General features: G+C 44.4%; 1 pseudogene; it reads left to right on the forward strand.

Moving 5' to 3' along the window:
- The window catches only part of LOC142312026 (uncharacterized), a 171681-nt pseudogene that overhangs the window by 13671 nt on the left and 143348 nt on the right, over positions 1–14662 (forward strand).

Genomic DNA, 14662 nt, shown 5'->3' on the forward strand with positions numbered 1-14662 from the left:
ATAAATAATATAGATATTAAATAGATAATGGATAGAGGGAAAGATGGATAGATGAATAGATAGATAATGAGAAAGACCTATATAATGTCCCAGCCCCCTGCATATTCTAAGCAGGCACCCTTTAGTGACTTTCATGTGGCACTAAAGGGTGCCTAGCCTTGTAATTAGCCAAAAAATAAATATTTAAAAAAAAACGACGTGGGGTCCCCCCTATCTTTTGTAGCCAGCTAGGGTAAAGCAGACTGCTGCAGCCTGCAGACCACAGCTGGCAGCTTTACCTTGGCTAGTAATCCAAAACAGAGGGCACCCCACGCTGTTATTTTACATTAAATAAATAATTTAAAACAAAAAACGTGGGGTCCCCCCCCAAATTGGATCACCAGCCAAGGTAAAGCGGACAGCTGGGGTCTGATATTCTCAGACTAGAGAGGTCCACTGTTATTGGACACTCCCCAGCCTAAAAATAGCAGGCAGCAGCCGCCCCAAAAGTGGCACATCCATTAGACGTGTCAATACTGGCGCTTCTCCCAAACTCATCCCGTTGCCCTGGTGCGGTGGCAAACTGGGTAATATATGGGGTTGATAACAGCTGTGAATTGCCAGCTGACATCAAGTCCTGGTATTAGTAATGGGTGGGCATCTAGTAGACACCCCCATTACGAATTCCTTTATTTGAAAGTAATACTTTTTCTTAGAACAAGAAAAACCCCGACGCCATCCCTCGTTGACCAATTTATTAACAAAATTATTAAAATGCTAAAGGTCCGCCGTAATCCATTTAATGTCCCCCGACGTTCTCCAAAGTTGAACCTGAAAAGACATAAAAATAGAAATTAGGGCACAATAGACGCCATCTTTTCAAATTTAATTCCCTGTGACATCCATAATCCAGGTCCGCTGAAATCCAAATCTGGGGTTGATCCCATACTCCCTGGCACGTTCAATGCAGAACTAAAAGTCCCCCATTGATTGTGAGAGCAGCCCCTCACTTCCACCTGTGACGTCATTGCCCCAGCAGAGAGACACACACACACACACACACACACACACACACACACACACACACACACACTATATACACACACACACACACTATATACACACACACTATATACACACACACACACACTATACACACACACTATACACACACACACTATACACACTATATACACACACACTAGACACACACTAGACACACACTAGACACACACATTAGACACACACTATACACACACATACACACACACACGCGCGCATTATACACACACATACACATTATACGCACACTATACACGCGCGCGCGCACACACACTATACACGCACACACACACACATTATACACACGCGCACACACACATACACGCACGCACATTATACACGCATACACATTATACACGCACACACATTATACACGCACACACACATTATACACGCACACATATTATACACGCACACACACGCACGCACATTATACACGCATACACATTATACACGCACACACACATTATACACGCACACACATTATACACGCACGCACACACATTATACACGCACGCACACACATTATACACGCACGCACACACATTATACACGCACGCACACACATTATACACGCGCACACACACACAACACGTGCATAACCCGCCCCGGACATCAGGAGAGAGGGAGGAACAGGCTGGTGGGGGGGCGGGGAACACGTGCATAAAACGCCCGGACATTAGCAGAGAGGTGCACACGTCAATCAAAAAGTGCACAAAATTTCAAACTTTATAAAGTTGGATTTCACTGACTAAACACCCGAGCTGCACCCTAATGGTATGTACACAATGTGCCTGAGAGTGCCAGTACTGCACTGGCTGCACCTTATACACGAAAATCCTGATGTTTGGTTCCCTTTTAAGCACTGTATTTTCATTTAAAAAAAGTCAGGAGATAAATAAGTGACAGGAGTAGGCCTCTTGCTCCCAGAACCTTGGCAGTCTGGACCAGACACAACTTGGAGACCCATATTGGAGTCTCGACATTTAAAAACATTGCATGCAGCATGATTTCCCCTCCCCCATTTTCCTATAGTGTGTTTCACCATATAATGACAGTACTTTCCATCAGGGTCCTGTAATAACAGTATATTCTGAAGCTCCACAAGTGAAGCTTTATGTCACACAGCAATTCTCTCCAGGGGGTGCCAGGATCTTCCACTTCTTTATATAAGGAACATGACATTACTTTTTCTTGCCTCCTCGGCCTTCACAGTCCTCAGATCTTAGTCCTATAGAGCATCTCTGGGACGAGGTAGAATGGGGTGTTCAGTGCCTGTCGGCTCCTCAGTCTGATTTTCGGTAAATGTAAGAAGCTTTCCTGTCCCCATGGGCCTGTAATCCTGCAGAACTATTTCATCACCTGGAATCTTTGATGTGATAAATTGCTGAACTCCTAAATACCAAAGTAAATCCAACGCTACTAGATGGTGTCTGTAATAATGTGGCCATTCAGTGTATGGTTTATACTTGGTGGAGATGACAGGATAAAGCTGATCATAGACATTAGATATTTCTGGATCTTCTCACAATTTTTTGGTTATGGAGACTGCTGGTTACAATTAGGAGGCGACAGGTTGGATTATACAGGAGACCTGCAGCTCTGTGATATCTACTGCTGTCAGTTTTGTTCATTTCATCTTTTCTGTTCTGAATCATTTCACACGACTTCTCCATTTGTCTGTGACTTTTACAATATTTGTTTCAGGGTGAAGATCTGAGCCATATTAATACTACAGAGACATATGTGAGGGGTGATGAGCGGTGTAAAGAGGAGATTCCTACAGATAACCGCACAGGTGAGTAGTGACCACTAAATGCAGAGAAGTCACAGATTTTACTCCATCACTGGCTTCTATAATAACTTTATATGATTTATCAGAATGTGTTCACATGGAATTTTTTTGTGGACTTTACCCTTAAGGGTGCGACCGCACTTTGCTTTTTACCTGCTTTTTTGCTGCTTTTTCAACTGCAGCATTTAATGCCAAAATGGATGTGTTCTGTTTTTCAAGCAAAGTCTATGGGAATTTGGGTTTCTAGACCACACAATGCAGTTCAAACTGCAGCCTTTTTGTGGCAGAAATTTGGGCAAAAACTCAGCTTTGCAGTGCAAAACCCAAATGGCAAAAACAATTGACATGTCAGACATTGCGTCACTTGTTGGTCAGTTGGGGGGGAGTTGAGCAAAGTGGAGTGTGCTGAGACTGGAGAAAGGAAGTCTGCTCTGCAAGAAGAGGTGAGCTGAAACTGTGTGCTTGGTGATCACGTTCAATACAAGTGTGATCTACTGACTCTGGAGGAAAATGTTGAGGCTTTCCTGAATGTCTTTAACCCCTTCACGACAGCGGGCAGTAAAATTACGTCCTATTTTAACGTGACTTAACGACCAGGGACGTAATTTTACTGCCTAAACTTCATTTGATTGCCGTGGCCATAGCAACGGCTTTCAAATGATGTCCCCTGCTGTTTCTTACAGCAGGGGACCTTTGCTTGACCCCAGGGGGGGCGGCATCGCCACCCCCTATCGACGATCGATGTGATTGGCTGTTCAAATCTGAACCGCCAACCACATCGTTCGCACTAATTTCGGCAAAAATAATGCCGGAAATAGTGCGATACTGTGAGATCCAGCTATAAGATGCCGCAGCTGCTGCAGCATATCATAGGTGGACCGCAAACATGTCGCCCCCAGCCCCTGCAGCACTGATTGGAGCGATCGTGCTATGACGCGCAATCGCTCCAATCAGTGTGCAGTGGGGCGGTCTGATCTGCCGGTGGCTGCCCTCCCCAGGCCTGTGCTGGCCTGCGAGCCCTCCCCCAACATGTCTGCAGGGTGCAGTGGCTGGTACTTGTGGTACCACGCCACCGCTGCTGCCGCTGCCGTAGCTGAGGTCACCGCTCCTGCTGCACGTGAGTACTGTGCTCACCTTGCAGCCCGTGCCCCCCTGCGATCTGCCCCCCCCCGACATCCCGATCTGCTTCCCCCCCCCCTTTCCCCGACATCCCGATCTGTTCCCCCCGCGATCTGACTGCCTCCCCCATTATCTCTATTCTGCTTCTGCAGCTCCCTCTCCGGTCTCCCCCTCTGCTCTCCCCTCTCCCCCTCTGCTCTTCCCCCCCCCCCCTGCTCTTACCCCCCCCTCTCCCCCTCTGCTCTCCCCCCCCCCCCTCTGCTCTCCCCCGACGTCCTCTTACCTGTCTTCACTGGCCCGATCACATCTGCCTCCATCGCTGGGTCCTTCCTGGGCATTCTGCTGATCTGCCTGCTGCTCCTGTAAAGCTGTCCATCTCTCTGCCATCTGTTCCTCTACAGCTCTTCTGGTCAGTGATCCTCTGGGTACTGTGAGTATAACTTTTTTTTTTTTTTTTTCTGTATCCCCTGTCCATTTTTACACCTCATCTGTCCGTGCGTCCCGCCGAGCGCTGATCAGGGATGCAGATAACGTATCTGCATCCCTGCTCAATTTTTGGCAGGACTTTTTTCCGTATCCCCGACGCTTTTTGTATCGCATCCGTCCGTGCGTCCCGCCGAGCGCTGATCAGGGATGCACATAACGAATCTGCATCCATGGTCAATTTTTGGCGTGACTTTTTTTTTTTTTACGTATCCCCGACGCTTTTTGTATCGCATCCGACCGTGCGTCCTGCAGCGGCCGATCAGTGCACTGCGTCTGTGCGTTTGAAAAGTCAAATGGCGCTCCTTCTCTTCTGAGCCCCGCCATTTGCCCAAACAATTACTTTCCACCACATGTGAGGTATCTACGTACTCGGGAAAAATTGCACAATACGTTTTCTGGTGCATTTTTTCCTGATAGCCTTGTGAAAAAAAAAGCTACCTAGTTGAAGCAACCGTTTTGTGGTAAAAAAACAATTTTTTCTTTTCACGGCTCAACGCTATAAACTTCTGTGAAGCCCCCAGATGTTCAAAGTGCTCACCAAACATCTAGAAAAATTATTTGAGGGCTCTAGTTTCCAAAATGGGGTCACTTGTGGGGGAGCTCCACTGTTTAGGCACCATAGGGGGTCTCCAAACGTGACATGGCGTCCGCTAATGATTCCAACCAATTTTGCTGTCAAATGGCGCTCCTTCTCTTCTGAGCCCCGCCATGCGCCCAAACAATTACTTTCCACCACATATGAGGTATCTGCGTACTCAGTAGAAAATGCACAATACATTTTATGGTGCATTTTTTCCTGATAGCCTTGTGAAAAAAAAAGCTACCTAGTTGAAGCAACCGTTTTGTGGTTAAAAAAACAATTTTTTCTTTTCACGGCTTAACGCTATAAACTTCTGTGAAGCCCCCAGGTGTTCAAAGTGCTCACCAAACATCTAGAAAAATTATTTGAGGGCTCTAGTTTCCAAAATGGGGTCACTTGTGGGGGAGCTCCATTGTTTAGGCACCTCAGGGGGTCTTCAAACCTGACATGGCGTCCGCTAATGAGTGCAGCTAATTTTGCGTTCAAAAATTCAAATGGCGCTCCTTCCCTTCCGAGCTCTACCGTGCGCCCAAACAATTGATTTTTACCACATATGGGGTATCAACGTACTCAGGAGAACATGCACAATAAATTGTATTGTGCACTTTCTCTTTTCTCCCTTGTAAAAATGAAAATGTTATGGCTAAAGTAATATTTTTGTGTTAAGTAAAATTTTCATTTTTTCCTTCCACATTGCTTTGGTTCCTGTGAAGCACCTAAAGGGTTAATAAACTTATTGGATGTGGTTTTGAGCAGTGTGAGGGGTGCAGTTTTTAGAATGGGGTCACTTTTGGGTATTTTCTGTCACCTAGGTCTCTCAAAGTCACTTCAAATGTGATGTGGTCCCTAAAAAAAAATTATTTTGTAAATTTTGTTGGAAAAATGAGAAATTGCTGATGACCTTTGACCCGTTCTAACTTCCTAACGAAAAAAAAAATTCTTTCGAAAATTGCGCTGATGTAAAGTAGACAAGTGGGAAATGTTATTTAGTAACTATTTTGTGTGACATATCTCTCAGATTTATGGGCATAAATTTTCAAAGTTTGAAAATTGCGAAATTTTCAAAATTTTCGCAAAATTTCCTAAATTTTCACAAATAAACGCAAAAAATATCGGCCTAAATTTACCACTGACATGAAGTACAATATGTTACGAAAAAACAATCTCAGAATCGCCAGGATCCGTTGAAGCGTTCCAGAGTTATAACCTGTCAAAGTGACACTGGTCAGAATTGCAAAAAATGGCCCGGTCATTAGGGTGTTTTAGTGGCCGGGGGTGAAGGGGTTAAGAGGGTGACAGAACAATAGATAGAGGTCCTAGCTCTATACCTTACTGGGGAATGACAGAAGGCATTCTACGACCTTGCCCTGCAAGCTGAAGGTGGAGATTATGGCTGTTAGGGCGCAACTTATGCACCCCTGGCGCTACCAAAGTGCAAAAATGGCTGCAGCCTGAGACATGCTTTCCAGCACAGTTGTTGGAAAGCGTGGTATTAGACCAATTTATTCACTCACTACCTAAATCCATGCAAGACTAGTTTTCCCTCGGAGATCTCCAGAATGCAGACAACCTCGTGGAAAGATACTTGGCTGTGGAGAACTGCTTGAACAATAAGAGGAGCCTGAGGTCACCTTTCTGGGATACCAAAACAATGGGTCCACGTCTGAGGTGCTCACAAAGACCCACGATGGGTCAAAGCTGGCTTCAAGGGGTATTCTAGCGCTTTGCCTGGCTTGTTCCGATTGCCTGGTGTGGTGGCAATCAGGGTATTGAATTTTTTTTTGAGTTAATGTCAGCTGTGAATTGTTAGCTGGCATAAAGCCAAGGAGTTAGTATCGGATAGGAGACACCCTCATTAATAACCCAGTAAGTAAAAAAGAAGAAAAAAAACACCGGGAAAAATACTTTATTTGATTAAAGTCTCCCCTACACTATCCCTCATTCACCAATTTATCTTAAAAAAAAAAAAAAAAAAAAAAGACAAAGAAAGCCATAAAGATTTCAAGCTGATCCAACGTAGTCCAAAAATGTAAAATAAAAAAATGTAAAATTAAATAATTAAAAAAATAAAAGCAAGAGACAGTCCCTCGTTCACCACTTTGTTAGCTCCTAACCATCCCCTCCCCACAAGCTTCAACGTAATCCATGGTGATCCCACGATGTCTACAGATTGTCATACAACCTCTGGAGCCTCATTCAGAGAACAAAGCTAGTTCACTCTCACTAATTTCTCACAATTTGTGACTTCAGTAACATGGTGATGAGCATAAGATATTCTGGGTCTCGCGTTGCCCCCATTGAGACCCGGTGAGGGCGGTGAAGTCTTGTAAGGTTACTGATATCATCACAACTGTCACCGGGTAATGCAGAGGGACGCGCAAAACCCGAAATGTCTCACGAGTGATGAAGTTACTGAGAGTAACCTATGAACCTTCATTCTCTGAATGTGGCTTCATAGGTTGTATGACAGAATCTGTGGATATCGTGGGATCACCATGAATTACATCAGAGCTGCGGTGTTTTTGGGGCAGCCAATAAAGTGATGAACGAGGGACTGTCTCTTGTCTTTATTTCTTTTTGTGTTTCAGGTTTCTATTTTTTTACTACTTCGGATTCAATGGATTACTTCAGAATCTTCATGTCCTTTTTATTTTTTAATACTGTAAGTTGGTGAAAGAGAGTCGGGGTGTGGTGTGTATTGTGGTGTTTTTTGTTGTGTTTTTTTTTTTCTTTCTCTTTATACTTACTGTAACAGGTTAGTAATTGTGCTGTCTGATGGACGCCTCTCCATTATTAACCACTGGGCTTGATGCCAACTGACACTACACAGCAGACATCAACCCAAAAATATATTACCCAGATTGCAATCAGCAAGACCTGGGGCAAAGCACCCGAATTCGCACAGCTAATGCATGCTCCACTTCTGGTTTAAAAAGGACATTCAGAAGTTAGTCAGTTCAAAGGCAGGCAACTAGACTACTACAAGGAATGGAAGGCCTCCCATATGGTGACAGGTTGAAAAAGTTAGATACGTCTTTTTTCTAAGCTAAACATCTCAGAGGAGATCTCATTTATATGTATAAATACATGTGTGGTCAATATAAAGGACTGGCACATGACTTATTTCTTCCTAAGACAATACTAAGGATCAGGGGGCATTCACTTCGAGTGGAAGAAAAGCGATTTCGACAGCTAAATAGGAAAGGGTTCTTTACAGTAAGAGCAGTCAGACTGTGGAATGCCCTACTAGAAGAGGTAGTAATGGCAGATACTATAACAGCTTTTAAAAAAGGGCTGGATGATTTCCTCAGTACACACACATTGTTGGTTATACATGACTTAGTGACCAATTGTAGAACTGGTGGAGGAAGGTTGAATTTGATGGACCTAGGTTTTTTTCAACTTTAGTAACTATATGTAACTATGGTTGTAGTTGCATTCTGGTATTTTTAGACTGGGAAGGGAAAAAATAACCATGGGCCTACCCAGCCTGATAATATCAGCTTACAGGCATCTGTTTAACCTTGGCTAGTTATGAAAAATAGGGGGAAACTAATTTTTATTTTTTTTTTTTAGCTTAAAACAGGCTAAACACCCTTTATTGCCACATGAAAGGCACTAAAGGGTGCACGTTTATAATATGTAGGGGGCGGGACATGATATTGCTGCAGAATCTCTATCTATTCTATATACTTAAGGTTGTGTGCACGTGTATTTGCCGAGTGTTTGTTTGTTTTTTTCTTTTCAATATTTTTTTTGATTGCTGATTTTGTTACAAAATGTAAAGCATACCCTGTTGGCAGAAAAATCAATGAGTCTCCTGAAGTGTCATGCGCACAATGTTTATTTCTGATTTGCAGATTTGGTACATAAAAAATTCGGCAGCATGTCAATTCTTTCAGCGCTTTTGCCGTATTTTTTTATGCGCTTTTTTTATTGTTGATTTGTCACAAACCTGATGGAAATCTTGATGCTAGCAAAGTCAGTGAGCATCCTGAAGTGCCATACACACAAGTGAGTGGAGGTGCGGGATGCATGTGGAAATTTAGCTGCATGAAAGCGCGAACAAACATTGATAGTGTGAACATACCCCAAGTGCGTTTACGCCGCATAAACACACCTAAAATGCATCTAAAATAATAATTAAAAAAACTCCATGGGATCTCCTCTATTTTTGATAACTGGCCAAGGTAAAGCAGACACCTGTGGGCTGGTTTTATCAGGCTAGGAAGGTCCATAATTATTTGGTCCTACCCAGCCTAAAAAATAGCAGCCCACAACTGCCCAAAATTGGCACATCCATATGATGCGCCAGTTCTGGTGCTTTGTCCCGGCTTTTCCTGATTTCCCTGGTGCATTGGCAATCTGGGTAATATTTTTTTGGGGTTGATGTCAGCTGACATCAAGCCAAGGGGTTAGTAATTGAGAGGCATCTATTGGACATCCCCATAACTAACCCGGTAAGTGAAAGGTGAAAAAAAAACAAAAACACAGGAAAAAATATAATTTTCTTTGAATAAAGACTCGCCCCACACCTGCAGTCCTAAAGATTTTCGCACCAGGAGGAGGCACGAAAACCTTCGTGGCGCCATATCTAGCAGCTGAATATATGTGAATGTGAAAATAACCTTTAAAGCGACAAGAGGCGACAACCAGGAGGAGACCTGGACCTAAGAAACATAACACGAAAAGATGAGACTAGCGGACGGATGGGAGAGGATGGAGAGAGATGGTGTGGATTGAGGGAGTGGGAGGGATGAAACAGGACATTGGGACATAGTCCAGGGGAGTATGATCCTATACATTGCTTTGAGCTTCATGCCTCATCTATTCTCCCTCTTTTTTTTTTTTTCTTTCTTTCTCTTTCTTATTTCTCTCCCGCTCTCTCTTACTCTTTAATATCCATAACGTAAATGACACGTCGATATACAGTACAGACCAAAAGTTTGGACACACCTTCTCATTCAAAGAGTTTTTTTTATTTTCATGACTGAAAATTGTAGATTCACATTGAATGCATCAAAACTATGAATTAACACATGTGGAATGAAATACTTAACAAAAAAGTATGAAACAACTGAAAATATGTCTTATATTCTAGATTCTTCAAAGTAGCCACCTTTTGCTTTGATTACTGCCTTGCACACTTTTGGAATTCTCTTGATGAGCTTCAAGAGGTAGTCACCGGAAAGGGTTTCACTTCACAGGTGGGCCCTGTCAGGATTAATAAATGGGATTTCTTGCCTTATAAATGGGGTTGGGATCATCAGTTGTGTTGTGCAGAAGTCTGGTGGATACACAGCTGATAGTCCTACTGAATAGACTGTTAGCTGCTTTTTTCTTGCCATAATACAAATTCTAAGTAAAGAAAAACGAGTGGCCATCATTACTTTAAGAAATTAAGGTCAGTCAGTCCGAAAAATTGGGAAAACTTTGACAGTATCCCCAACTGCAGTGGCAAAAACCATGAAACGCTACAAAGAAACTGGCTCACAAGAGGACCGCCCAAGGAAAGGAAGACCAAGAGTCACCTCTGCTGCGGAGGAGAAGTTTATCCGAGTCACCAGCCTCAGAAATCGCAGGTTAACAGTAGCTCAGATTAGAGACCAGGTCAATGCCACACAGAGGTTCTAGCAGCAGATACATCTTTAGAACAACTGTTAAGAGGAGACTTTGTGCAGCAGGCCTTCATGTTAAAATATCTGCTAGGAAACCACTGCTAAGGAAAGGCAACAAGCAGAAGAGACTTGTTTGGGCTAAAGAACACAAGGAATGGACGTTAGACCAGTGGAAATCTGTGCTTTGGTCTGATGAGTCCAAATTTGAGATGCTTGGATCAAACCACCGTGTCTTTCTGCAACGCAGAAAAGGTGAATGCATGGACACTACATGGAGGAGGAGGTGTGATGGTGTGGGGGTGCTTTGCTGGTGACACTGTTGGGGATTCATTAAAAATTGAAGCGATACTGAACCAGCATGGCTACCACAGCATCTTACAGTGGCATGCTATTCCATCCGGTTTGCGTTTAGTTGGACCATTATTTATTTTTCAACAGGACAATGACCCCAAACACACCTCCAGGCTGTGTAAGGGCTATTTGACTAAGAAGGAGAGTGATGGGGTGATACGCCAAATGACCTGGCCTCCATAGTCACTAGACCTGAACCCAATCGAGATGGTTTGGGGTGAGCTGGACCGCAGAGTGAAGGCAAAAGGGCCAACAAGTGCTAAGCATCTCTGGAAACTTCTTCAAGACTGTTGGAAGACCATTTCCGTTGACTACCTCTTGAAGCTTATCAAGAGCATGCCAAGAGTGTGCAAAGCATCAATCAAAGCAAAAGGTGGCTACTTTGAAGAACCTAGAATATAAGACATATTTTCAGTTGTTTCACACTTTTTTGTTAAGTATTTCATTCCACCTGTGTTAAGTCATAGTTTTGATGCCGTTAATGTGAATCTACAATTTTCAGAGTCATGAAAATAAAGAAAACTCTTTGAATCAGGTGTGTCCAAACTTTTGGTCTGCACTGTATGCTCTCATTTTTCATGACAAATTACCTACTATTTTTCCTTTAGGAAACATTTTGGTAAAAGTATTATTTTGCAGGAATGTAGAATTGTATGGGAGCTGGGGCAAAACAGGCTGAACGGAAAAGAAGGGGAGAATGCGAGCTAGGGGAAAGCCGATAACTATCCCAGTTCTACCAACTAGGGGAGACAGTTTTGGGACAGGTAAGAGTCCCTTATACATGTGCGAAAAAAGGAAGTCCAAGAAATATACATCTTACTATTGGTTAGAGCAGGGTTTGGGTTATTAAAAATTTTAATAGCTAAGTTTTGAATAGCTAAAAGTTACGTGTTGACAAAGTTTACAGGGGTTCAGGTACAAATACTCGCAATGAAAATTATATCATGGAACGTAAAGGGTCTACAATCTCCCTAAAAGACAATGATGGTGCTGAGGCATTTAAAAAAACTCAAACCAATCTCCATTCTCGGATCTAAGAAGTGAGGAGAATAGAGTGTCTGTCAACAAATAACATGATAGATCACTTTGAGAGTATTTGGTTCCTTTGGGATATTTACTGGGCTAATAGAGAATAATGGATCTGTATGATCTCTACGGAAATCCTATATACTCACTTACACTCTCTGTACCTCCTTTCCCCTTGTCTAGTATTGTAATGTTTGTCTCGTTATAGTCCTGGTCTTACATATCTTATTATCCATTAATATAAGAATCCTGATTCATGGTTTTCTCTAATCGCTCACATGCTTGTGGAGCATATCCATGTTATTTTTCTTTGTATGCTTTGGAAAAATGTAATAAAAATTTCAGTTATAATAAAAACAAACCTCAAACCAGACATAGCCATGCTACAGGAGACTCATCTAGCAACAAAAGACTTTGAGAGGATGAACAAAATGTGGGTGGGCCAGGTTCTGGGTTCTCCGTCACAGAATAGAAAAGCAGGAATACTAATTTTAGTTCACAAACAGGCCAAATGCTGCATAGTTGAGAATGATGAAGGCAGATGGCAAAAATTGACTTTGATCTATCAGGGGAAACTGTTAAAATTGTACAACCTTTATGCACCCAATACCAATAATAAAATATTTTTCCAAAACGTGGAAAGTCAGATACTAATGGAAAAGGAGGTTAGAGTTATGGTAGGAGGGGACCTTAATACAGTAGTCAGTACATGGGAGGATAGATCAGGAAAAAAACATATGTAGAACATACACATGACAACATTTGGACACCATTTTTGGAAACCACGAAAATGCTTGATTGTTGGCGTATGCAACATCCTACAGTGAGGGAATATACTCACTTTCTTTGTCGCTCCATTGGGAGACCCAGACAATTGGGGTGTATAGCTTCTGCCTCCGGAGGCCACACAAAGTATTACACTTTAAAAAGTGTAACCCCTCCCCTCTGCCTATACACCCTCCCGTGCATCACGGGCCCATCAGTTTTATGCTTTGTGTTGAAGGAGGCACACATTCACGCAAGCTCCACATTTTAGTCAGCAGCAGCTGCTGATTTTATCGGATGGAAGAAAAGAGGGCCCCCGGCATGCTCCCTTCTCACCCCACTAATGTCGGCGGTGCTGTTAAGGTTGAGGTACCCATTGCGGGTACAAAGGCTGGAGCCACATGCCGTTTTCCTTCCCCATCCCTTAGAGGCTCTGGGAGAAGTGGGATCCAAACCGGTCACCAGGCACTGGAACCGGGCTCCCTCCGCAGCCCCTGGGGGAATCTGACGGACAGGAGACTGGGTATCATCAGGGACAGGCCCTGCTTCTAAGAGGTACTCTGTGTCCCCTTGGGGACGGCGCATGGAGCGCCTGTGTAACAGACGCTGCAGCGGCTGCTGTGTTTCTTGTGACGCCGGGACTACCGCGCCGACCGCGCCTGTTTGCCGGCCGCGTTATTAAATTTAGTCCCCGGTTTCTGCGGCCTAGTACAATAACTCCCGCCCCGGGCCTGCCAGTCAGGGGTAAGGGCGGGACGCTCGACTGGACGTCGGCAGTGAGGGCTGGAGCATACTTAGGTATCCTCCTCCCCCCCTCACTGAGCACTGCAGGGCACCAGATTCCCGCACTTTATTGGTCACGCCCACGGCTCCCTCCTCCTCTGAGAACGCTGGCAGCCATTGTTATAAGCACTTCTGCCGGTGGAGGAATACAGAACGAGCTCTGCAGCTCTGGGAGGCTCAGGCAGGGAACTGGTGGACACACAACCGCTTTGGGCGGTCGGTAAGCCGCACCGATACCAGGTGCTGGCCCCCTTGGGTGCCGAAGTGTGTATATATATATATATATATATATATTTATATTGTATACATTTTCTCTGTTCGGCCGCATTATTTGACTGCTGATTACTCTAAGGGGAGACAACAGCATGTCGTCCGCAAAGAGCAAGGGTACCAAGGCACAGGCTTATTTTGCAACCTGTACCTCTTGTGCGGCTATGTTACCTGCAGGTTCCACCTACCCTCATTGTGTGCAATGCTCGGCCCCTGTGGCACTCACTCAGCCGGAGCCTCAGGCACTGGTGGGACCCTCGGCTCAGGTAGAACCACCGGCTTCCACTGTCCAGGTGGCAGGGACAGAGTTTGCAGTTTTGGCTGAGAAACTCTGAGTCGCTTTCACAATCCATGGCTCAGTCTATGGATAGATGGTCTGCTAAGATACTAGAAGCCTTGCAGTCCAGACCGGTAACACAGGCCCAGGACGCTGTGCGTTCATCGGCCCCAGGCCCCTCTCGGTCGGCGCAGCAAAGTGCTCCTGAGGTGACACCTAGGTCCCACGGTGAGGACTCCGACTCGGACCGCAGTCCCAGACCGGCTAAGCGGGCTCGCTGGGGACCTTCCTCGACTTCATCACGCTGCTCAGGGTCTCAGCATGAGGACTCTCTGGAGGATGAAGCGGAGGTCGCAGGTCAGGGCTCTGACCCTGACGTTGCTCTCAATCTTGATACACCTGAAGGGGACGCCATAGTAAATGACCTTATAGCGTCCATCAACCAGGTGCTAGAACTTTCTCCTCCAACTCCACCTATAGAGGAGTCGGCTGCACAGCAGGAGAAACACCAGTTTAGGTTTCCCAAACGTTCACGGAGTGCGTTTTTCGAT

This window comes from Anomaloglossus baeobatrachus, chromosome 5 (genome assembly GCF_048569485.1).
Source record: "Anomaloglossus baeobatrachus isolate aAnoBae1 chromosome 5, aAnoBae1.hap1, whole genome shotgun sequence".
Classification (NCBI taxonomy): domain Eukaryota; kingdom Metazoa; phylum Chordata; class Amphibia; order Anura; family Aromobatidae; genus Anomaloglossus; species Anomaloglossus baeobatrachus.